The following is a 26298-nucleotide window of genomic DNA, read 5'->3' on the forward strand; positions in this document are numbered from 1 at the left end:
ATTTTAAGAATATTTACAAAAATACATTTTTTAATCTTCTATTTATTGACGTAGAAATATTTTTACTAAACCGGTTCTAATAATAAATTTTATTATAAATATTTATCTTTTTTATGTTATAATATATATTATTAAAATTTAAATTAAAAAAAAAATTGCATTTTTTGTTTGATAAATGTGATTATTTGTTTAAACGTAAGAAAGTGTTGTTGTGTGTTTAGGATATTTATTTTTTTCCATAATTAAAGAAAAAAGAAACAATTTTATTGGGTGTGTTATTTTAATGTAAGTATATCAGTTTATTATTTATGTATATTTTTTTAATTATAAATATCATTTTTATTTATTTTTTTATGAAAGAGTGGGTATCAGCAGCTACGGTCTTAGCTAAATCGAAATCGGTTGAAAATGCCTGACCGGGAATCGAACCATGGACCTCTGCACGAAATGCCGTGAACGCTACCTACTCGGCCAAGGAAATCGGTCTCTGTGGTTAATAATATTATTGTTATTGATTAGATTAATTAAAAACCAAATTATATTACTCGCATTATGTGTTTGATATTTTGTAATAGGTTTGTAAAAATAATAATGCGTTTCATAATAACGGTAAAAAATATAAAAAAATAATTAAATTCTATTTTCCTTGTTTAGTTATGTAATTTAATTTCATTATTTTTATTTATATCTAAAAAAAAACTCCAGAAATATTAAAAAAAAAGTTTATTCGATTACGTTTTTAATTATTTTAACTCCACCTTACTTTCTAGTGAATCGTTGACGTATTTTTACCTGAAAGATAGTCTATTAATTGCGTAATAGCATTTTTTTTCATTCTCTTTTTCCGGGTTTAATGTTTCTAATTCCATAATTTTTTGGTTTCCGGTGATTTTTTTTTTAAATCGGCTATTACAATACAGATTGGGTGCTTAAAAAATCAGTTGTTTATGATGTATATTTTGGGGAAAAATATTTTTTTGAAATTTTAAATTCAGTTTTTAAATAAATGATATTCTTGAAATTAAAAAAAAAATTTTACTTTTTTTTTAACTTATTACAAGAAAAATTTAACAATAAATAAAACTGTTCTGAAATAATTTTTTTTTTTTTTTATAATGTATAATGAAAAATTATTATGGTAATACCTTTAAGCGGACAATATTCGAATACCGTTTATGTTTTTATTTAAATAGAATTAAAATCCAAAAATAAAGAGTAAAATAAATTTTAGTACAGTATAATTTTTTTTTTCAATCAATCTATTCGCGTTATTAAAAACGTTTTTATTTATTCGCACGTTTTTATTATATCGTCTGTGCTTTTTTAGTCTGCTATTTATTAAGTACAAGTTATTATAGTTTTTTTACATAGCCAAAGGCAAACCGTTGGTTTAATGAAATAAATTTGTTTTTTTATATGAATTTTACACTAGTATATTACCTTTTTGTGTGCAAATATATCATAACCCTTGTTTTTGTGCTCATTACCGTTCTTACTTTATATACAGGTAACTGAGAAACTTTCACGACATGTTTTATTGGGAAAATAATTTTAAAAACATTTCATATAAACATAGGTCTGAAAACGTTTTCTTTTCGAGTTAACGGCTAACAAAAGATTTCACCGGGGATTTCAGTTCTTCTAATAAAGAGTAGCGTTACTGTAATTTTTGGGACTCAAATTAAGGAGTAAAGTTTGTAATTTCTTATCTGATTTGAGCTTGAAAATAGGATAAAACTGGTCCCAGAATTGTAATTTCAGTAGGTTTTAAGATATCCAACGTAAAACACAAAATTCGGCGTCGAAAAAAAATTTTTTTTTAGGTTTGTAGTACAATAACTTAAATGGGCTAATAAATTCGGATGATTTAAACGCGCAACAAAAGTGAACTCTGAAAAAGAAAAAAATTATTATATCAAAGAAAAAATAACATGCCAGTAAGATATACTTGATAAATAATGATTTTATTTGTTGCAATATGTGATCCGATGTTAATTATATAATAATTATTAAGTCACAATCTAATCGTATACATCTATTAAAAGCGACTGTACCGCACCATATAATTATCTGTTTTTATCTCTCTTGCAAAAAGTAAACAGAACACTGCCGCGCCATCATCTGAATAAACGTTTCGCTTTCTTGGATTATATAGGGTGACTCAAAGAAACGGGAAAATTTTAAAAATTAAATAACGTTAATGAAAAATTTTTTTTAGAAAATGAATTTTATTTCATGTAATTGTACAAATGTTGCCATTTTAGGATACATACATTTTAGTTTATTTTTTAAAGATGACATCTTGCAGGTGACCTCCTCTTCTACGTAAACACTCACGAAGTATCTTCGTTAAATTTTTCGTGGTTTGATGTAACATCTCAACCGGAATTACCGCAATCGCTTCTCGGATCTTTGCCTTCAGTTCTTCCGTTGTAGCAGGTCTACTGTGGAACACTTTGCTTTTAAGGTGACCCCCGCAAAAAGTAATCGCAAGCTGAGAGATCAGGCGATCTGGGAGTCCATCTAATATCACCGTTTCGTGAAACGACACGTTTGCTAAACAATCGGCATACAGCTGCCGTCGATATCCGTGCAGTATGTGACGTTGCTCCGTCTTGTTGAAACCAGACTCATTTCACCGCGGTATCTGAAATCCGAGCGAAATCTTTCGCTAGCCGTAACTCGCAAACGAAGCATTTTACGAAATATGTTTATATGATTTTTATCTATTATTTTCACGACTAGCACAGGTTGTGAAAGTCCCGGTAGAACTTCGTGGTACATTCTGTATATTCCTGCACTTAAAATAGCTTTACTTCACGTACGATAACAATCTCTTTGTATTTCTTCTCTGAATTAATTTTTTTTTTCAACGCAATAAAAAACATTTCCACATTATCTCAACCGTGGTTCGCACTTTTTATTTCGTTTCTATGCCGTACTTTTTTATGTTCATTTTTTATTAAGATTTTTTTTTTATTACTGGCCTTTTGTACTACGGGCATTGTAAATTTTATAAATTCAAAAAAAAATTATCAAAAAAGCGGTGAATATTAATGAAAATTTGTTTTTTTAGTTGTTTAAATTGCACTTAATTTCCGCCTTTTAGACGCTGTAATAAATTATGTTTTGTAATTAATTGTTTTTAGTTTGTTTCCGAATTACATTATTATAGTTTTTCAATACGTAAAAAAACGCTTTTCCTACTCTTTTTAAATATTTTTTATTTTTTTTTTCATAATTTATGTTTTGTGTAAAATATAGTAGATCGGTTTATATACAAAATGTTACTTTTTTGAATGTAGCAAGACCGTTTATTGAAAAGGCTAAAGTGAGAAAAATCAATCTGCGATTCGTTGCAAACTTTTAGAGATTCTTTAGAATGATCTGGGACTATATTATTTTTTATCTTCAGTTTTACAACAAATTTTTTTTATTGAAAATTTAACATATTTTCTGAAAATGTACTTGAAATTCTTCGGAAATATTTTTTTAATATTAAAATTACCTCTGGCTATGTATATTTCAGATGTGTACAATAATTAAAATACATTGCGCAGTTCTGCACAAGAAAACCGTTTATTCGTTTTTGACATCCTATTTCGCAGTCTGAAATTCACGGATTTTTAGTTATTGCGCTACATACGTTAGATTAATGAGTAGACCTAGACACAAACATCAAGTTTAAACTCGTTCACCGCTGCATAAACGTGTATGAAAAATATACCAATACAAAGGCAACATAATCTCAATTTTTGAGGTCTTTTGTTGACCCTAGATTGAGCGTACCTGAATTTCAATGAAATTTATTTAGTAGTTTTTGGAGATAGCCACAAATTTTATAAATAGGAGTGTGTATATATATATATATGTATATATATATATATATATAAATAAAATAATACAGTAGAAGTCCGATAATCCGGCACGTTCGGGACCGGCTCGGTGCCGGACTACCAAAAATTCCGGTTTATCGGGCGGTAATTATAAGAAAAATTAGGTTAATAATTAAACTACAAATACAGTATGCAAATACATACAACAAAGTTTATTTTACATTTCATATAATGTATGTACACGTACTGTAAAACATATTTCACTTAGATTTAAAAAAGTAACGAATGTCTTTTTGTTTTCTTGACTTTTGGCGTTTAGTATAAAATTTATTTTTAATGATATGGAAATCAATAATTTCTGAAGCAGTGTAGCTAGTACTAGCCTCAGCAAAAGAGATAAAATTATTTAGTGATTCTGCAGCTTCTGCCCAACTGATTTTTTCCTTTTCTTCCGTTTCGGCATCTGAGTCACTTTCTTCAAGATTTTGAGTAGGCTGAGGGTTTACTACAATGTTGATAATGTCCTCATCGGTTAGTTTTTGTTCACTTTCAGCAACTCCTAAATCTTGGCCGAATTTCTTTGCCTTTTCAACAATCATTGGCCCTGTTACCGGCTTTCCTTCAGAACGTACTGCACTAAACCATTTGAACAATACACTATCTAGCTGTTCCAGTTTTGGTTTTTTTAATGTTTGTCTAGAAGCCAATTTTTCACTTGTTACCGATCGAGAAGCAAACTTCATTAGTTCATCTTTTTGTTTTTTAATGTCATAAATAGTTGATGAGCCAATATTAAACTCATTCATTAAAACATTTCTATTCTCGCCTTTTTCTACCCGTTTGATGATTTCTAGTTTCTGATTGAGAGTCAGTGTTACGTGTTTTCGTTTCTCTCCTTTTGAACTCGAAGGCTTAGGTTTTGAAAACACGGTCGCTGTACAGTTAGAACGAAAATCACTTTTTTTATAAACGGTCTCAAAAGTTACGTTTACTGCGATGTGAAAGGACACAAAACAACAACGCACAAAAAAATGGCGAAGACGCTTCGTGATTGATTAACGGAGCTGGAGTGCACCTGAATTTGTTGTGACAGCTGAGACTAGCCGGCCGCTAATTGTTTCCGAACAATACCGAGCGCTTCCGGATGATCCCGAACTACCCCGAAAACTTCCGAATAGCTCTCGAGCGTTTTTATTTGCTTTAAAGACACACTTTTAGAGAAAACCAAAATTTTTACAATTTTCCGGAGCGATGCCGGACTATCGGGCATTCCGGACTGTTGGATGCCGGACTAATGGACTTCTACTGTAATTAAATTCTATCCCTTGGTTAGACAAATATTAAAAAAAAACTAAATAAGTTAGAAAATTATCCAAATTAATAATGCAATTAATTAGGTCAACAACCAAACAAACAAAATAAAAGAAACAAAAGCAGAATTCTTGGACGAAACTTCCAGGTTTTCTCCTTCTGTTTTTGTTAGTTTGTTTGCTTTGTTGTTGACCTAATGAATTGCACTATTAATTTGGACAATTTTCTAACTTATTTAGTTATATATATATATATATATATATATATATATATATATATATATATATATATATATATATATACAGGGCATTTCATAATGTTCTTAGAAGTTACAAAAATTCAGTACAAAAAAAGTATTTCACTTACCTAAATGAACGTTGTACGATGTGACGCAGGATAGTTTTTGTTAAAATCTATAAATTTTCAATATGTGCTCCTCTGGTGACACGGCACACATCAACACGAAAGTCTAGCTCTTGCCAAACTCGTTCTAACATGTCATTTTCGGTAGAGTTGATCGCATCGATTATGCGATCCTTTAGCTCAGCGATACCGTGCGGCATCGGCGGGATAAACACCTTATCTTTCACGTAACCCCAGAGAAAGAAATCGCATGGCTTGAGTGGCCACAGCATAACGTGTTGGTCTCTTTCAGACGTACGACCTATCCGGCGCCGAGGTAATGTTGTGTTAAGGTACTGTTGAACCTCGTTATGAAAACGGGAAGGACGACCGTCTTGCTGGAAAATGAAGTCGTTGAGTAGCTTAGGCGTAAGCCATAATTGTAACATATCCAGGTATATCGTGCCGGTTGCTGTCGTTTCCATAAAAAAGAACGGTCCATACACTGCCTCACTAGAGATCGCACAAAAAACGTTTACTTTCGGAGAATCCCGAATGCGTTCCGCATAAACGTATGGGTTTTCACTTTCCCAAACTTGCACGTTACGACGGTTTACTTTGCCGCTAATATGGAAAGTAGCTTCATCGCTGAAAATTATCTTGTTTAGAAAACCTTCATCTAACAACATCTTTTCCTGTAATTGTAAACAAAAATCGAGCTTACGTGTTTTATCTCCATCAGAAAGACGCCGGATTAATTGAAAACTGTACGGTTTCCATAATAAACGTTTACGGAGAACTCTTCACAACGTTGTTTTCGGAATTCCTAATTATCTGCCTGCAGCCGCAGTCGATTTTGACGGGCTGCCAATGAAACTTGCACGCACACGTTCGACATTGACTTCTGAGGTCACAAGCGACCGATTTCACTGAATTGTTTATACCGTGCACGAATTGAATTGTCACTCGGTGGCTCGTTATGAAATTTCAACCGAAACGCACGTTGCACAGAAATTACTAACTTTGACAAGTGAAATTCTAACACGCAAAACGACTTCTCGATTCTCGTGGCAGCCATTTTCTCTACTGTCAACGCCTAGCGAGCAAATGGTTTACTAACTTTCTAGTATACGTGGAAAAAAAAACTATTTGAAGTACTCTTTGGTACAGTACTTGTTTTATTCTTATGAGTGAAATAGTTTTTTGTTAATGAATTTTCGAAACTCCGAATAACATTATGAAACGGCCTGTATATATATATATATATATATATATATATATATATATATATATATAAACAAGAAAACAAAATATTCAGACCCGAATACGTCACTACGCAAATAATAGAAATAAATATAAATACGCAAATAAACTATTTAAATCACAAATATTCCATATTATAATTCTTTAGGTAAAAACAACCATTTTACAATATTGCATTATTACCAAAATACAAAACAATAACACAACGTTTTGCTTTCAATTGGCCTTTTCGCCTATCTTTTAATCATAATATTGTAAAGTCGTTCTTTTTCTTGAAGAATTATAATGTGAAATATTTATGATGTAAATATTTTATCTGCGTATTTATATTTATTTTTGTATTATTTGTTTTGTGACTTATTTGGGTCTGAATATTTTGTTTTTGTTATCTTAACGTCCAACCGAGAAGTTATCGTTTACTATTATTATAATATAGATGTATATACAAACAAGGAAATTAGATTTCAAGTGAATGGTATTTTCGTTCTCTTCATATATCAAAACAAAATGAAAATTCAATCTCATTCCCCAATCTTATCGCGCGACCGAAAATAATACCGTAGTTTTCTTCGAACAGTCGTAAAAAAATATTATGATATTAAAAATAAACCTGAAATTTTCTAATATAGATAATTAAAATTTTATTTTAAAAAATACTCTGCATAAGTCAACTGAAGAAATTACTACCGAATCGTATGAAGTACCTTTTTACAAAAAGAAAGAACAGTTATCAAAATTATGGTAAAGAACAGGACTTAAACCATACATTAATAAAAAAATTAATATATAGAGGTTTCTCTGAAGTAAAGACAGTTTGATTGTAAAAAACTTTATTCGGAAAACTTTATAAATATTTTTTTATTTCTCTTAAACTACATACCTTATATTACTTCTCTGTATAATCGCTACATGAATTAAGACATTTATCGTAGCGATACAGTACCTTCAATATAACCTAGTCGTATTCTACTGCCGCCAGTCCATTTAGCCACTGATTAACAGCATTTTTAAAAGTTGATCGTCACCCGATAATCGCTTTCCACCAAAAAATTCTTTCAATTTCCCAAACAAACGGTAACGAGAAGGAGCTAAGTCCGGACTATATGTTGGGTATCGTAAATTTCCCATCCAAATGTTGTCAGTAAATCACGTGTCGGACCCGCAACATGTGGACGTGCATTATCGTGCATCAGGATGACGACGTCGGTCAGCCGACCACGTCGCCGATTTTGGATGGCGCGCCGTAATCTACGAAGAGTTTCGCATTAGGTTTCTGCATTTATAGTCGTTCCACGCGGCATGAAATCGATGAGCAGTTTGCCAAACCGATCCCAAAAGACTGTGAACACAGTTTGCGTCCAAAAGGCTGCGACTACCTTGTCGGTCTGTTTGGTGATCGAGGATGACGCCGTTTACCTGACTGCCGTTTTCTCTTTAGCGTGTAATACGAAATTCACGTTTCATCGCCGGTAATAGTCGAATTTAAGAACCGATCACCTTTTTCTGTGTAGCGCATCAAAAATTCCAAAGCAGATCCCTTTCAGATCTTTTTGTGACGTTCCGTTAAGACGTGCACAAATCTTTCTGGAGCCTAAATGGTCATAAATGATACGATCGATAACAGCTCTTGAAATGTCAGGAAAAAGAAGGGCCGGGTCGGAAATCGTTGAACGACGATCTTTTCCGATTTCATCATCGACGCGTTTAACAAGTTTTCGGTGATTATCCAGGGCTTCCCCGAACGTTCTTCTTCGTGCATATTCTGTTATTTCTAAACCTTTCACACCATTTTCGGACGTTTCTTTTTTTTATTACATCATCATCATACACAGCAACCAACTTGCCTATGAATTTCAGCCGGCTTAACGTTTTAATAGTTTTAAAAAACGTATGGCTCCACGTATTTCACAGTCGCCGGCAACATCAATTTTTCTATTCATTTTATAACTATCCTCAGCTGGATGAACTCGAAACATTCATCGACTTCATTTCCAACAAGATGGTGCTCCCCCGCACTTCAGTGCATCGGTCGCGGACGCTTTGAACGAAAAATTTGGAGATCGATGGATAGGCCGGCAAGGACCCGTACTTCGGCCTCCAAGGTGTCCAGACCTGACACCTTGCGAATTTTTCTTGTGGGGGTACATCAAAAGCGTTGTTTATACAGAAAATATTCGCGACCTAAACCGCTTAAAAAACAGGATTAATGAAGCGATGACAACCGTTAACGAAGAAATGTTAACTAATGTTTGGAGAGAAGTCGAGTATCGTTTGGACATTTGTCGAGCGACTAAGGGCGCACATATTGAAATTTATTAATTATGTAAAAAAATGTTTGAGATGACAAATTTGAAAAATAAAAAACAAACTGTAAGTAATTCTGTTTTAATTTAAACCATGTTCAAAACCGCACCATTCTTTTATGATAACTCTGTATTGATTTTGTTTCACTTCGCTCAAGTGCTTATGTGATACAAGAGAGAACGTGTCGGATCCGTAACCATGGACACATCGGTTCTATTCCGATTTTATATACATATTTTTTTAAATTTAAATATATTGATTTATTAATAACTTATTAACCTTTGTAAAAATGTTTCAATTAAAATGAAAAGTACATAAAATTTTATTTCACTAATAACTTCAGATTTTTTTCATTTTTTTTTTTTTATTGAATTAATATTTATTGTAATTTTTTTTTTTTTACAATTAAAGGTTAATAATTATTAATAAATCAATATATTACACAAGATAGGAGACAAAATAAACCCCGAAAACTACAGAGGAATTTCGCTATTGCATTACACTTATAAAATACTCTTAAGAATAATACTGAATAAAATAATAGATCAACTCGAAAATGAAGTGGGAGAATGTAGGAGGGGGATTTAGACCGTGGAGAAGCTGTCCTGAGCAAATAATCATTCTCAAATTAATGATGGATGTACACAAAATGAAACGAAGACAACTAGTAATATCATTCATTGATTTCCAGAAAGCGTACGACAGTATTCATAGATCATCAATGTTAAAAATACTAAGAAACCTAGGATTACACGCGAAACTAGTAAAAAAGGTAGAACTAACATTTACCGACACGTACTCCATAATAAAATTCAGAGTAGAAGTATCAGAACTATTCCTAATCAAGTCAAGGAGTTGGAATATCCCCACCGTTCTTCAACCGGGCCCTAGAATTTGTAATGAGAGAGTGGTACAAAAAAGACCCACCACACGTAACAATTGAAGCGAGGAAACATGTAAACCGTATCAAAGTAAACCGTCTAGGATTTGCAGATGACCTAGCGTTTCTAGCCAATAACATCAAAGAAGCTAGAATCCAAGTAACTTCATCGAAAGAACTAGCAGGAAAAATAGGCCTAAGAATACCTTATGAAAAGACTAGAATAATGGCCATAAATCCCCTGGTATTGAACCGCGTAATCGTAAACGGACATAAAGTCGAGCTAGTCGAGCGGTTTTAATTTTTAGGAGAAAATATCACACATGACCTCAAAGAAAAACTAGACTGGAAAGAAAGAACACAAAAGCTCAGTTATGCACAAAATACCACCAAAACAATATATAATAAAAGATTCATCTCAATAAATACCAATTTCAACCATTATAAAACTAATCAGACCCATAATATCATATGGAAGCGAAAACTCTTCAAACTAAGATCCAACATTTCCTACTCGGCAGAGATGCAAAGAATAGAAGAAGAATTCTAAGATCATGCGTAAATAAAAGACGACTTACTGATGGGGCAGAATGGAGACTCATACCAAATCAAGAGGTACATAAAGACGTAGAACCAGCTTTAGACTATTTTAGAAAGAAAAGGATCTCCTTCTTTGGATACTTAATAATAACAGAACCGAACAGGCTCGTCTGGAAACTGGTCGAGAAATACTGGAAATTGTCCAAAACACCGACCTCGATAACCGAAATTAAGATTTACGAAAAAAACTGATAATATAAAAATACTAAAAGAAGCAAACTCGAGATTTGAAATTAAATAAAAGAAAAAAAACAATGGTTTGTTCAAAAGAACCGAAAAAAGCAAGATCTGACAGAATGAAGAAGTATTGGGAAGCAATCAAAAATAAAAAGAAAAGACGAACCAGAGTTGACTAACGTGGTCCACTGACCACAAAACGTGACCTCAAAATCCTTAAAAAAAATATCAATATATTTAAATTTAAAAAAAGTTAAAAAATAATATAGGTATATGAAGTCGGATTTGAACCGATGTGTCTTTCCCTTGTAAGATCCAAATATTTCATTAATTAAAATTACATTGGGCTATAACTACGGAACCGATGAAAATAAGTACCACTTATGATATACCGTTGAAAAGCTCTCAATGAAGGCTTATTACTGAAGTTAAGAAAAAGTCCAAAATCCAAATGTTTTGGATTTTGGGCTGTTTTGGACACTTCTGGTCAGTCGATTGCAATTAAAAGGGGAGGTGCACAACTAGATGTTATAACTGTCCTAAATTGTCCTAAAATTTCAACATTCTACGACTAATCGTTTTTTATTTATGCGAGATACATACACGTATGTACAGATGTTCCTCCGAAACTAGTGAAATTGGATTCAGGGATGATCAAAACGGATATTTCCGTTGAAATCTGAAAACCGAAAGTTTTCACGATTACAATACTTCTTTTATTTCATACAAGGAAGTAAAAAAAACTGGTTATAAATCTAAAAAAATTGGTAAATTAATTTTATACAGAGTCCGTCATATAAATCTGACGATTTTGTAGTAATTGTTATGTTGGTACCACTGTCAATGAGAAGACGGGAGTGTTGTACATCCACAGGTCTATTCATGCTATTTCAGTAGCCAGTATGTCGTGGTCGGGTGAACAACGAGCGTTTTAAAAATGACTCGGTTACTGTAACAGAGCGTTTATTTCGCTGACGTTTCAATTTAAATCGACACGCGTCTGTTCCTAGTAGGAATACGATATTGTTGCGGATGAAGAATTTTAGGAACACATCGTGTGCTTTAAAAATGAAACCGACAGGACGAAAACGGACTGTGAGAACGCCTGAAAACATTAACGCTGTATGTTTAGCTGTCACGCGGTCTCCACGATGTTCAGCAGCGAGACGTGCTGCTGCGCTAGCCGTTTCTGATCGAAACGTACGACGAATTCTTCACGCCGACCTGAAATTCCATCCGTATAAGATGATGTTAGTGCAGCAACTTAACGCAAACGATCGGGCGTCTTGCAAAACAAGTTGCGAGGTCATCCTCGAAAATGTCCACAGGGATTCTATTATTCTTTTAAGTGACGAGGCGCATTTTCATCCGTCAGGACTTGTGAATAAACAAAATTACCGTTATTGAGATTCGCATAATCCACGGCAAATTCTCGAAAAACCACTTCACAGTCGATATGTTACAGTGCGGTGTGCGGTTTCAAAGTTCGGCATAATCGGGCCATAATTTTTTGAGGAGTTAAATCGCAGAGTAACAGTAACATCTCATCGATACGTAAACATGTCGAACGAATTTCTGCGACCGAAACCGAATGACTCTCAAGGACATGAAATTTAGTTTCAACAGGACGGTGCCACCGCCCGTACGGCGAGAATCGCAACGGATGTTCTGCGAGAAACCTTTCCTGGACGTTTGATTTCCCGATTTGGCGACATTCCTTGGCCGGCGCATTCACCTGATCTGGCTGTTTGTGATTTTTTTGTGTGGGGGTATCTCAAACATAAAGTCTTTAGTAGTCGACCACAGTCAATTGCAGAAGGAGGCTATTCAACGAGAAATTGAAGCGGTTCCACAAGTGATGATTGAGCGAGCAATGTCAAATTTAAAATGAGGTTAAGTGAGTGTGTGAGGAGTAATGGAAAACATTTGGACGACATAATATTCAAATAAAAAAAAAAATCTATGTAAGTAATTCACTATAAATTGCAAAAATTGATGTTTAATTTGATATATTAAATGTTTTAATAGTACGAAACACAGTTTAATTATTATCCCTAAAAAATTATCAGGTTTATATGCCGGACCCTATATTATCAAAAAAGTTCGATTGTAATTCAGTACAAAACCGAATACAGAATTATAGAATAACTTCGTATAAAGTTATTGATGTATACTTTAAAAAAGAAATTGCGGGTGCGTTTTGCAAATTAAGTATATTCGTTGGGGGTGTAGGCTTTTGTTACATGCCTCATTTGAAGTATCCGTATTACGTAAAGCCTATTAATTGGTAATCTCTTTTCATAGTTTGATTTATTGAATGCAATTTTTTCCTCTCTATCTTTCTCTCTTAATGTACTTCCTATTTATTGTTCTCATTGTATGTAAATTCTTTCAACCGCAATTATGGTACGTTTGTTCAGTGGAATTTTATACTCGTCCATATGTTCGTGCAATAGAATAATGTCTATTGTTATGATAACTTTAGTTTTTTATAATTTTTTCGTATTTGTTTTTTTTAGGCCAATAAAATTTCAAAAGTTTTTTATTTTCCACGTTTCAAACAAAAATGTTTTACAAAAAACAATCAAATGTGTAAAAAATTATTTACTTTAAGAATTATTAAACTATTATTATTAATTTTTTTCCGATTAGTTTAAATATTAATAACTCGCATCATTATATTATACAACGGAAAAAAAATTGGGGGAGGTGTTATTTTACACCCTCTTCATTATTTTTTTTTCAGCAATTGCGACTCCTCCGGAGTAAGGGGTCGCATTGCTCCCTCCTGATAGTTAGTGCCCCGTTGTGGCGTATTCCTGCTAGCCTATTAAGCGTTAGCACCGAAAGGACTTCAGTAAACGGTCTGAAGGGGAATTACGTCGGGAGGACAGGCTTCATAAGCCTAGCCTTCCGCGGTCGGCCCATAAAATGGGTTCGATAACGCTGGCTCAACAACGGATTGGAATTTAACTAAATCCGTCTTAAAAATACTAAATAATAAACAAAACTTGAAAAATTAGACCCGCCATTTAAAATAAACCTTTTTAAAACACGCCCGATTAGAATCATCTAGCAGCAAGGGACTCTGTCCAGGTTCTGCAATAAGTAGGGAGAAATTAACTCCCGCCAACTTTGCATTCCATTCCATTCCAATTTTTAGGAATAGTTATTATTACGTGTCCAAATCGCTGTAATGTTGTTTGTAATAGTATGCTTAGTGTTTACAAAAAAAGAAACATCTGCATTACACCTGTTTCGTATTGTAAGTGATTTACATTAAAAGAGGAAATTCAAATAATATTCTTATACCACCCGTTAATTTTTATTGGTCAAAGATTATACAGGCTCCACTTATCTTGTTACTATAACTACACCTTGTCTTATCTGTTCTCTTAGTGATCTGCAATCCTATTGGCTCCCCTCCCTTATTTTTCTATACGTCTCTTCCTATTTAAAACAAATCATTGTAAGGTTTTTTATTGTGTTAGATTAGAAATTGCTAAACTAAATAGTTTTCGGATATATCAGCTCTGACAACGAATTTTGCGTTTTTAAATGTATTCAAGGTGGATGTTATAAATGACCATTAATTATTTTTATTCCACTATTTTACTGTGGTCGGCAAAAAAGTCTTCTTCCATCACGGTATAGGCGATTCACCTGTTCCGGTTTCAAAGGGTTACCGGCACTTTCTTGGCCGTTCCACACTTCTTTTGCCTTTCGGTCGATAGTGTATTATTTCTTTGGGGAACCTTCTGTCTACCATCCTATTAACATGGTCCTTCCACCTCTCCCTATCCTCTACTCTTGTGTCGCACAAGGGTAGAACATTCTTGTCTAAAACGATCTTGTCTGGTACACCCCTTTAGGACGCAGGTTACTCATTTCCGCTGCCTGAATTTTACTGAGCTGCCTCTTTGATGACCCAATCCTCGGAGCTAAGCAACAGAGTAGGAACAGCCACCGCTTTATAAAACTTCATTTGTATCTCATTCAGCACCTTCTTGTGCAGAGTTTTCCTTATAGTTCCCCAAATGGCTTGAAATCTAAAGATCTTTTTATCGCAATCTCTATCGTTCTCGTAAGTAATATCACAGCCCAGGTGATTAAAACTAGAGACCTGATCAAGAATCTTATCTTGTAGAATGATTTTTGATCTAAAAGGAAACTTTCCCAGAAATGACATGACTTTCAAAAGGTTGGCAGGAAAGTAATTTCGGTTTTCAAAAATAGATGATTTTTACTGTCAATGATTTTTACTTCCTTGTACGAAGTAAAGGAAGTATTGTGACCGCGAAAAATTTCGGTTTTCTGATTTCAACGGAAATATTCATTTTCATCATCCCTGAATCCATTTTGACTAGTTTCGGCGTGACGTCTGTACATACATATGTATCTCGTATAACTAAAAAACGATTATACGTAGAATGTTGAAATTTTGGAATTTAGGACTGTTGTAGCATTGCTTGTGCACCTTCTCTTTTGATTGGAATCGATTGAACCAAAAAAGCCCAAAATCCCCAAACATTTGGATTTTGGACTTTTTATTAACTGCAGTAATAAGCCTTAATTGAGAGCATTTCAACTAAATTTAATGATATTTATTTTCATTGGTTCTAGTGTTATAGCCAAATAAAATTTTAATTAATGAAATATTTGGATCTTACAAGGGGAAGGCACATCGGTTCCAATCGGACTTCATCTCCTTTTTTTAACTTTTTTTTTAATTTAAATATATTGACTTAATAATTATTAATCTGTGATTTCGAAAAAAGGTTTTACGATAAAATAATTCGAACGAAAAACGAACATTTTCGACGTATTTTACTTTTTTATTTCCTTAAAATCAAGAAAGTTACTAAGACTCACAAAGAGATATGTGAACTTTATGGTGTTTATCGCCTAACAGAATTTACATGTCAGAAAAAGACGGTTGAGTAACTACAGGAATGTTTATCTTTGCCAAAAACTCATTAATTGAGAGTGCAGTATGACAAGGTGCACTGTCATGATGCACCATACAGTTGTCTTTGATGGCTGGTCTCACGCAAACAACTCTTTTCCGCAGCCTTTCAAGTATTTCTCGGTAAATATATTGATTTACAGTCTGTCCTGTAGGCAAAAACTCCTTGGACAATGCCATTACTATCGAAGAAACAAATTAGGATTTGATTTGTTCAGTTTTGCTTTTTTCGGACATGGTTAGTTTGAAGTGTGTCACTCCTTGCTCTGGTGTTTTGTTTCTAGGTCGTGCTCAAATATCCAAGATTCATCACCATTAATAACATTTTTTAGAAAGTTAGTTTTAATTCGCTTTAGAGGATCGCGGCACACTTCTACCTTGTTGTTTTTCTGTTCAACAGTGAGGTTTTTTGGGACCAATTTTGCACAAACTTTTTTCACGTCCAATTCGTTTGTCAAAATTTGATGGAATGTGCTACGGTTCAAATTCAATTGTTCTACAATCATTTTGACAGTTAATCGTCGGTCGTACCGTATCAAGTTTCTGATTCGCTCAACAATGTCGTTAGTTTTTGACGTTTACGGTCTTCCAGAGCGTGGATCGTCTGAAACTGATTCCCGGGGCCATCTGAAAACGCTTTAAACCACCTAAAAACTTGGGCTTGTTACAGAGCGTCATCTCTATACGCCCTTTTTAATTTTGAAAAAGTTTCAGTGGCATTCTCACAGAGTTTAACACAAAACTTGAACGTTGCTCATAATTAGTATCACTTATTTTTGAACGTACAACAAAAACTCGTTTCACGAAGAGTTTGTTACGTCTCATGTGGCAAAAATAGACTAAAAATATTAATACCTAATATAAATCAGCTGATCATATAACCATATGTTTATTAGTAATTTTACAGTGTTGCCACTTTGGCTGCAAAAACAAAACTAGTCTCATTACTTTATTTACAAATCTCGTATGTTAAAACAGAAATACATCAATTTATTTATACATGATAATTTTGTTTGGGTAAAAACACCTCTTTATCGTATATATATATATATATATATATATATATATATATACATTAAATAAAACAATTCATACATTAGGAAATATTGAGGCTGTCAGACAAGCTTTCTCAAAACATTCCCATAGTTTTAATCTTTGATATGCTACTATGCTAGGCATTTCTGGTAGTTAGTATATACGATGAATTTTGGGAAATAACCATCAAGAGGAGGTTATTATTTGCTGTTTGCGAATAGGGCACACTAGGCTAGACACATGCACCCGTTTTGTCCTCGCTGCGACTGCTAACAGTGTACCGCATTCTTTTTCTTTCTTTTTTCCTGTTTAGCCTTCGGTAACTACCGTTCAGGTAATACTTAAGAAAATTAATGAGGATGATATTGTATGAGTGTAAATGAATTGTAGTCTTTTACATTCTCAGTTCGACCGTTCCTGAGATGTGCGGTTAATTGAAACCCAACCACCAAAGAACACCGGTATCCACGATCTAGTATTCAAATCCGTGTAAAAATAACTGGCTTTACTAGGACTTGAACGCTGGAACTCATATTGATTCAACAATTTATTTATACGGATCTTGTTGACTGTGTATACCATTCGGGGCAAGCCGTATGGTCATTTTTATTCTTTTAAGTTGTATCCATTGTCATTTTTATTGTGGTTTTCATTTCGCTTTTAGCATACGTTACAGGGTTTTTCGTTTTATATAGTTTCACGTTGCTAGTTTTTAGTTTTTAATTAACTTATAATTGTCAGTTTTTAACATAATTTTTATAATAAATATATTATGTCCGGGTGATGGTAACGCAAAAGCGTTTTTCATCCAGAAAAAAAACAAAAAAAAAATACGACAAACTTTGCTCCGCCTTCTTACATTATGGTTATTCATCCGTTAATTGAATGCAATTGGACTGGCCGCAAAATTCCATTATTGATGGTTTAAATTTTGATAATCATAAATAAATAAATATTTTACTTTGATCGATTACATTATCAAGGAGTTCGGCAGAATTTCGCCGGTAAGAGTCCGCAGAACTGGACGGCACGGCGAAGTCAACGAACTAGATCTACAGTTTAAAAAACATGACCTAACCTAAAAGTGAAATAAAAATGGGGAAAAAATTTAAAAAATAAGCTTTAAAACATTATATTTCAGTTAAATTCGATTTCTAATAAAAAAAATTTCAAAAAAATACCTCGAATATTGTTAGATAACGTTTTTTTTCTTTCATTTGATGAACCGCGGTACTCGAATTTGTCACTTTCCTCAAAAAGGTGGATTTATGAATTGCGCCGCTAGATAGCAGTACTTGATTATGGAAGCGTACAAAAACTTGATAATGTACTTGAAATAATAAAATTTAAAAGAAAATATACTACACCTTGTTTTAATAGTAAATGGTTTTATGTAAATGAAGGTACCGAAGATGAAACTTTTTTTTAATTCCCATCATTTCGTAAAAGTATCAGTTTACAAGAGATTATAGCCGCTAATAAAACAGAAAAAAAAAACAAACTGTAGGAAGTGTTGCAAATGTGGCGACAAAGATTTGTTACATAAAACAGAAATAAATTCGATCAGTAAAATGTTTATTCTACAATTAGAACTATTTGAACTAATCGATGGAGAAATAAAAAAAAAAAACGTTTATTTAATAACAATTATATAAAAAGTGTGTCCACCGATACGATAAAATCGAGAGTTACACTTGAATTATGTTACAATTGAACTAATAAGTTCAATATTACACGGATCTTCGATTCGTGAAGGTCATTATAATAGTTTTATTAAACAAGGAAAAAAAATGCTATGAAGTGAATGATATGACTATCGCCAAAAAAATTGGCCGTGAAATTCAATTTGTTTGTTTTAAGGCAGTAAATTTGAATAATAAATCCATAACATAACAATCAATAATTCATAAAAAAATAAAATAAAACGCAGTAATATCAACAAAAAAAATTACAATGAAATTGTAAACCGTACGGTAAGAGTCTCGTAGATATTTCTTCTGCTGACCTGGAGAAACTGGGACGGTACTTCCGGAGATGGCGCCTCCAACCGAATGCTAATAAAACAGAGGTGTCATGTTTCCATCTGAGTAACAAGTTCGCTAATAGGGAGCTTAAAATTCTATTGGAGAATACATGGCTCTTTTACAATAAGACACCGAAATACCTAGGCGTGACACTTGATAGAACGCTTTCATTTAAGTAGCACCTAATGAAAACCGCAGAGAAATTGAGAGCGAGAAACAGCAATATACATAAGCTCTGTGGAACAACGTGACAACACTTTGCGCACATCGGCTCTGAACCTGGTCTTCTCGGCTGCTGAATATTGTGCGCTAGTGCGGCTTAACAGCCCTTATGTTCATAGAATTAACGCTCAACTTAATAACACTATGAGAATGATCGACGGGGTTATCAGGTTTACTCCCGTGGAATGAGCCCGGTATTGAGCCGCATACCACCCCCAGACCTGCGCCGTATGAACGCTCTTGTAAGAGAGTACCAGAAGATTTTGGACGATCGAAACCTGCCGATATATGAGAACATTAAGGATCCCGATCGTGGTCGCCTTCGATCTAAAAAGCCACCTATTAAAACAGCAATTGCTGCCACAGAAAACAGATTTAACCTAACTGAGGCATGGGATCTAGAATAGACCGCACAGCAGAATAACCAAATCCCATGTATTACTCAAAGGCCGCCGGGTTTTGACTTGCCACGTAAGACATTGTCAACGCTAAACAGAATACGAACTCGGCACTGTAGGTGCGCCTATTTCCTGTATAAATGGGGTAAAACACCGACGCCCCTTTGTGAGTGTTAAACACATCACAGAAGTTTGTCCTAGAACAGCTTATGAAGGGAATCCTGAAGAATTGCTGATGGCAACTCCAGAATCAGTAGCTTATATTAATTTGTTAAATCTTTGTTTGTAATTTTTGACTGTAATTTGTGTTGTGTTTTTTGGTATCATACGATAAATAAAATTTCTTCTGCTCAAATATTTAACATGATACTAGTCAGTATCAAAATTATACTGATTTCATTTATATGTAATACATTTATTTACAGAAATAATGCAATTCTTATGATTATTCGGTGTTTATTGAATGAAATCGGGCCGGTAAGAGTTTTGTAACAATTTTTTCTTTTTTTTTTTTGCTTATTATATTGAACAATTAAACATTACTTATTAACTATTGTTGTATATTTAATTTATTTAATATGTTTTTGTTTTTTTTAATTCTAAATTAATAACAGATTTTGATAATAGAAATGTAGTAGTATCTTACCTTTTTTGATATCAGTATTATTTTCTTAAAAATAGTTTTATTTATATTACAAAAATGTTTATTTTTTGAGCGGAAGAAATGATATCTCTCTCTTTTTTCCTGTTTAGCCTCCGGTAACTACCGTTTAGATAATACTTCAGAGGATGAATGAGGATGATATGTATGAGTGTAAATGAAGTGTAGTCTTGTACATTCTCAGTTCGACCGTTCCTGAGATGTGTGGTTAATTGAAACCCAACCACCAAAGAACACCGGTATCCACGATCTAGTATTCAAATTCGTGTAAAAATAAGTGGCTTTACTAGGACTTGAACGCTGGAACTCTCGGCTCCCAAATCAGCTGATTTGGGAAGACGCGTTCATCACTAGACCAACCCGGTGGGATAAAGAAATGATATCTGCGAGACTCTTACCGTACGGTTTACAATTCATTATAATTTTTTTAGATATACTTATTGAGTAATACATAAATCGCGACAGCAATGGGTAGAGGTGCGTACTGTTCCATAACATTAGAAAAAGGAACTACTACCCGGTCATTGCTTGAACTGTTTGAAGGATTACTTGTAAAACTTTAGGAAACTTTGAGGAAGTAATGTATTTTTATTCGTGAGTCTGTGGCATGGAATGCTTATTATTCTTGAGAATGAGTTTATTCTTTTTTGTCACTTCCTTCACGTCGCCTGCTACTCTTACGAGGATACATTTACAAATACATCCTGCCCTCCGGAGAACGGGGCGCAGCATTTTTCCCTTCAAATAACTTTCTTCTTTTTTTTTTTGCCCTACATCCCCGAGCCGGACATCCAATTAAGTATACTCGACTCGGGGACGTATCCTTTCCGGATCTTTTAATTGAATTGCCTGCCTCTAATCTCCGACGTAAGAACCAGGCCCGGCTATGCCGTTCCCAGCCCCCCCGCCGGAGACCGGGTCTCGGTCTTTCCTTTTGCCAGCCTCAAACCGACGGCGCAGGAGCCGAAGCCGCCAAAGCGTATCCGGGAACCCACACCGCCGGCCGGGTCTCGGTCTTTTCATTCATTCGCACCTAACGGACCCCAGGAATCCCCGCTCCATCACGGGAACCCACACACCAGGGCATGTAAGCCCTCAGGAACGGGGCTGTCCGCCCAGCCCAAAGATGTTTTGGCTAAGATCAAAGTGTAGTATCTGTTCTTATCAGCTTAATATCTGATACGCCCGGCATCGCTGGGCCAGAATATTAAACTGATTTTTGGAAAATGACGGAGTGCTAGGGGCTTGCTCCACCTCTGTCGCGGGTTGACCCGGTATTGCACACTTCAAACTAGGGCTCCGTTAGGCGCACTCCTTGCTAGCCCATAGGTGCTGGTACCGAAAGGACTGAAAGGGAATCACGCCGGGATTACTAGGCTCAAAAGCTTAGTCTCTCACGGTCAGAACCGGTAAATAAATTTCACGCTGGTCCATACGGATAGGAACGCAAATTACCAAATTTATAACCGCCACTAAATAACCGATGAAATCCGCCCGATAATAGAAAGATACAGCAGAAAGGGACATTGTCCAGGCTCTGCGATCTGTAGGGAGAAATATTGAAACTCCCGCCATTCTTTTTCTAAGTTATTTAAAGAAAAGGTTTTATCATTATTTTATTTTCTATTTTGATTTAATTACCTGTAAAGTGTTTCTTCGTACCCCCCCCCCCAAATGGGGGTTTTTATAAGTTTTTTTAGTTACATCTTTTGAACAATAAATTAGCTGTTTTAAAAACATTCTAATTTGCTTAATATATGTGTAACTTCTAAAATAAATTTTTACAAATCTTTGTACGATTACAAAAAATTATTTATTATTTTATTAGATTATTTATTCCTATTAATGTGAAGTTAGTAGTTACGGGAATATTTTTTTTTAATTTAATAAAATGAAATATCCTATAAAAATTGAATAGAGACGTTACTTTGAAACAAACAAAAATATTTCCACTAGTTTTTTTTTTTTAATTCTTGGCCCAGTCGTATTTTTTACGATTTATTGTTTCCGGTTTTATAAATAATTTAGTGGGATTTTACGTTCGTAGAACTCGTGTCACGTTTGAATAAATAGAATGTTTGTTTTTTCTCCTTCCCCTTTATACATTATATTTTTATAAGCGTTTCCCTACCGGTATCTGTTGTATGAAGTGTTATAAAAAGGTTTTTATATTCAGTAATTTTTTATGATTTTTTTTTTTGTTTTTTTAATTAAAAGAAAACTAAATTTATGTATTTTTGAGAATTTTTTTGTGTGATTTTTTTTTTGTCTTCAGTCATTTGACTGGTTTGATGCAGCTCTCCAAGATTCCCTATCTAGTGCTAGTCGTTTCATTTCAGTATACCCTCTACATCCTACATCCCTAACAATTTGTTTTACATATTCCAAACGTGGCCTCCCTACACAATTTTTGCCTTCTACCTGTCCTTCCAATATTAAAGCGACTATTCCAGGATGCCTTGGTATGTGGCCTATAAGTCAGTCTCTTCTTTTAACTATATTCTTCCAAATGCTTCTTTCTTCATCTATTTGCCGCAATACCTCTTCATTTGTCACTTTATCCACCCGTCTGATTTTTAACATTCTCCTATAGCACCGCATTTCAAAAGCTTCTAATCTTTTCTTCTCAGTCCAAGTTTCACTTCCATGTAAAGCGACGCTCCAAACATTCAAAAATCTTTTCCTGACATTTAAATTAATTTTTGATGTAAACAAATTATATTTCTTACTGAAGGCTCGTTTAGCTTGTGCTATTCGGCATTTTATATCGCTCCTGCTTCGTCCATCTTCAGTAATTCTACTTCCCAAATAACAAAATTCTTCTACCTCCATAATCTTTTCTCCTCCTATTTTCACATTCAGTGGTCCATCTTTGTTATTTCTACTACATTTCATTACTTTTGTTTTGTTCTTGTTTATTTTCACGCGATAGTTCATCCGTAGGACTTCATCCATGCCGTTCATTGTTTCTTCTAAATCCTTTTTACTCTCGGCTAGAATTACTAAATCATCAGCAAATCGTAGCATCTTTATCTTTTCACCTTGTACTGTTACTCCGAATCTAAATTGTTCTTTAACATCATTAACTGCTAGTTCCATGTAAAGATTAAAAAGTAATGGAGATAGGGAACATCCTTGTCGAACTCCCTTTCTTATTTTGTGTGATATCATCTAAATAATACTTTGTGTTCAGTGTTCATAAAGTTACTAGTCAGAAAAATTAGTTTGTTTAGTTAAAATAAGATTTAATATTAGATTTTGAACCGAGGAGGAGATTTCATTTATTTATTAAAAGTAAATATCTGGTTCTAGTTGTTTTAACGTAATAATAGGTTTATAATTTAAATATTTTTTCACCAAGAATAATATTTAGGGCTTAAATAGATAAATTTTGTAAACTGAAGCAAATTTCTAATGTAATGTTTACATTTAATCGAATTGTTTTCACTTGTCTTTACACCCAATTTTAATAATCATCTTCAGTGATCTCTCGATTACTGAAAAAATTCTAATTTATGTTGTTAAAAAATGTTATATTATTATTAAATCTGGTTTGATTTGTCGTAATAAAAACTATAGGAATTAATATCACGGTCATGTACTATGTTGTTTCCACATATTTTCCCTTTTTGTATGATCCCCGTTCATCATTTGAAATCTCTTCCTTCCTCTTCCTTTCCTTACGTTGCATGGTCATGTACTAAAGCATTCATTCATAGTGTTTTGTTAGTAGGGCAAGTCCTGACATGGCTGTTCCTCTCTGTATTCTACCGTTTGCTAATGTCTTTGTTTCCACATATTTTCCCTTTTTGTATGATCCCGTTCATCATTTGAAATCTCTTCCTTTCCTTACGTTGCATCCGCTAAAAAACATCTTCTTCTCATACAATGTCCTAGCCAGTTCCTTTTCCTATATTCATTCACATTTATATCTTACTGATCTCTTCGATTCTGCTCAATGCATCATTTTTTTTCATGGTCTTACCATCTGAAAATCATTCTGCGCCACACCCAAACCTCAAAAGCCTCAATTCATTTTCTGTCTGCCTTTCTCGTCGTCCACGTTTCAGCTCTGTAGAGCGTCACACTACAAATAAAACATTTCATTGACGCTAAGTTAAAATTTCTACGTAGCAGTCTTCCCTTCTTATTAAATGCCTGCTTACTTCTTGATATTCTTGTTTTTATTTCTACTGTACATATCAGGTCATCAGTTACAAAGCTCTGTAAGTACTAAATTTTCTGTACTAAAACAAAGCTATAATAATAATTGTTGATAAAACTTATCGTTGATTGATATAGAAAGAAACTTGCCAATACATTTATCATAAGAATAAGTTATACAAAATATGTTATACATTAATATCTAAAATTTACGACTTCATTATTAATTATTTATGAATTAGTGTTCGATTTAGACAGACATATTTTAAAAGAAATTTATATACTCATAATTATTATAATCCAAGGAATTAAACAAGTAGATTTATGGGAGTCTTATAGAACAGAATTATTTACTGTAAGAAAGACATTTTACGTATGATCAAAATTTATGGAAAAATTACCATATGATTTGTACCTTTGATCATGAAATTTCATTTTCCCTTAAATCATAGTGTAACTAATTGTCGATTTAGGATTAGAGAATTAAGATTTAAATTTAACCTTTGACTCACCGTATACTCGTAACTGAAAATGTATTAAAAAGGTTAATTTTATTGAATATTTTCATATTCTTAAGAATATGATGTTAGATCATTTAATGACATCATAATATTGAAGTTATGAACTTGATTGCAAACATGAAATTGCATTTTTATATCATTAATGAGGTAACTGGAATAAAAAATGTACTCAAGATAGAAAGAAATATTTTAAGAAGGATTTATGGTTCAACAAGGCTACTGACCGAGATCAAATAAAAGAGATATACAATAAAATTGAAGACCTGGAAGTAACAATAAGAAAACTACATATGGATACATAGTCCGAATGATTCAATCAAGGCTAAACAGTTTTTCAATAAACTCTGGAATTATAAAAGTCAACGTGGCTATGTTAAATAGATGGAAGAAGAGCTCAAAACATTCAACTTTACAAAAATTTGACTGTCGAGATTGAAAAGATAAAGAAAGAAAATTTTTTAATTACAGGTTCCTGTAGGTAAGAAGAAAAACTCAACAGAGAAGGATGGACTAAAGAAAAAAGCAGCTAAACAGTCTGGAATAATGAACTTTTGGAAGTGAAACAAAGAAACTATATGAAAAGATATTTGTGTGGTCCTTAAAGGCCTACCTGTGGAGAAAAAAAGATGACGTTACATTTTGTTAGTAATAAAAAAATTTCTGTTGGTATACCTGTAATGGTAAAAAGAAATAAGGAAATTTCATGTTTGTTTTTCCGTTTTAGTTTTTTTTTTATATCACTTGTGTTTTAGGTCTTATGTTTTTTTCTAAGGTAATTACTACAGGATTACCTGATGTACAGAGTGTTTCAAAACTATTTACATAAATGGTGGAAAATGATTTTTATGCAAAAATAATGAAAAATGTTTTAAAAATAATGTATATTAGTGTTTTGGAATTATTTTTTCAAAATGGAAAGAGCAGGTCATGTTAATTTTTTAATTATTAATTTGCATGTAAAGTCTTATCAAATTATCTATTAGGTAAAATTTAGAGAATTTTACTTTTAAAAAAAATATTACAATAGTTGTTAAAAAAAAAACACAGTTTAGGGGGTGAATTCCATAAAAATAATTTTTGTGCCAGTTTTCATATCCTCCAATTATATAAAAGTGTTATGATTTCAATAAATGATAAAAATTTATAGACTATTACTCTAATATAAAAAAAAAAAATAGTGCATAGAAATGAATGTTTTGCTGTAATTGTTGGATCTAATTAGCAGCAGTGGGTACATATATTAGTACTTTAGGAAGAGGAATGACTAAAGTAAATAGAATCTTATTGCTGGTTATAATTCTAAAATCATGAAAAGTGAGAAATAGTGCATTGGTTATTCTTCATCCTTGGTTAGTTTGGACATTAATCCCATAATTATCAAAGAACACAACTTTGGCTATGTAATTTTCCACTTTGACAAGTTGCAAATTCAGTTTTATTTAATCTAGATACTATTTAAAAAATACTTATAGAGAAAAAAGTATTTTTGTCAACATTAAAAATATATCATTTCATTGATCATCTTGGTTATTGGTTCACTCAGTCGTTATGATTATCCCTATCAACCAATCAGAGTTCAAGGATTTTAATAATT

General features: G+C 33.2%; 1 protein-coding gene and 1 non-coding gene across 5 annotated transcripts in view; both read left to right on the top strand.

Moving 5' to 3' along the window:
* The window catches only part of LOC142333004 (uncharacterized), a 356865-nt gene that overhangs the window by 139286 nt on the left and 191281 nt on the right, over positions 1–26298 (top strand). Inside the window, exon 1 of one of the 4 annotated variants that reach the window (XM_075379769.1) lies at positions 230–285. The exons of the other annotated variants lie outside the window; for them this stretch is intronic. The gene's annotated coding sequence lies outside the window, so the exon portion shown is untranslated. Of the gene's footprint in view, positions 1–229; positions 286–26298 lie in introns of those variants that run through there. 4 annotated transcript variants of the gene reach the window in all.
* LOC142333523 (U2 spliceosomal RNA) lies at positions 21142–21336 on the top strand. The gene has a single exon (XR_012758624.1). It is a non-coding gene; the product is annotated as a U2 spliceosomal RNA (small nuclear RNA).

Source organism: Lycorma delicatula, chromosome 12 (genome assembly GCF_047948215.1).
Source record: "Lycorma delicatula isolate Av1 chromosome 12, ASM4794821v1, whole genome shotgun sequence".
Classification (NCBI taxonomy): Eukaryota; Metazoa; Arthropoda; class Insecta; order Hemiptera; family Fulgoridae; genus Lycorma; species Lycorma delicatula.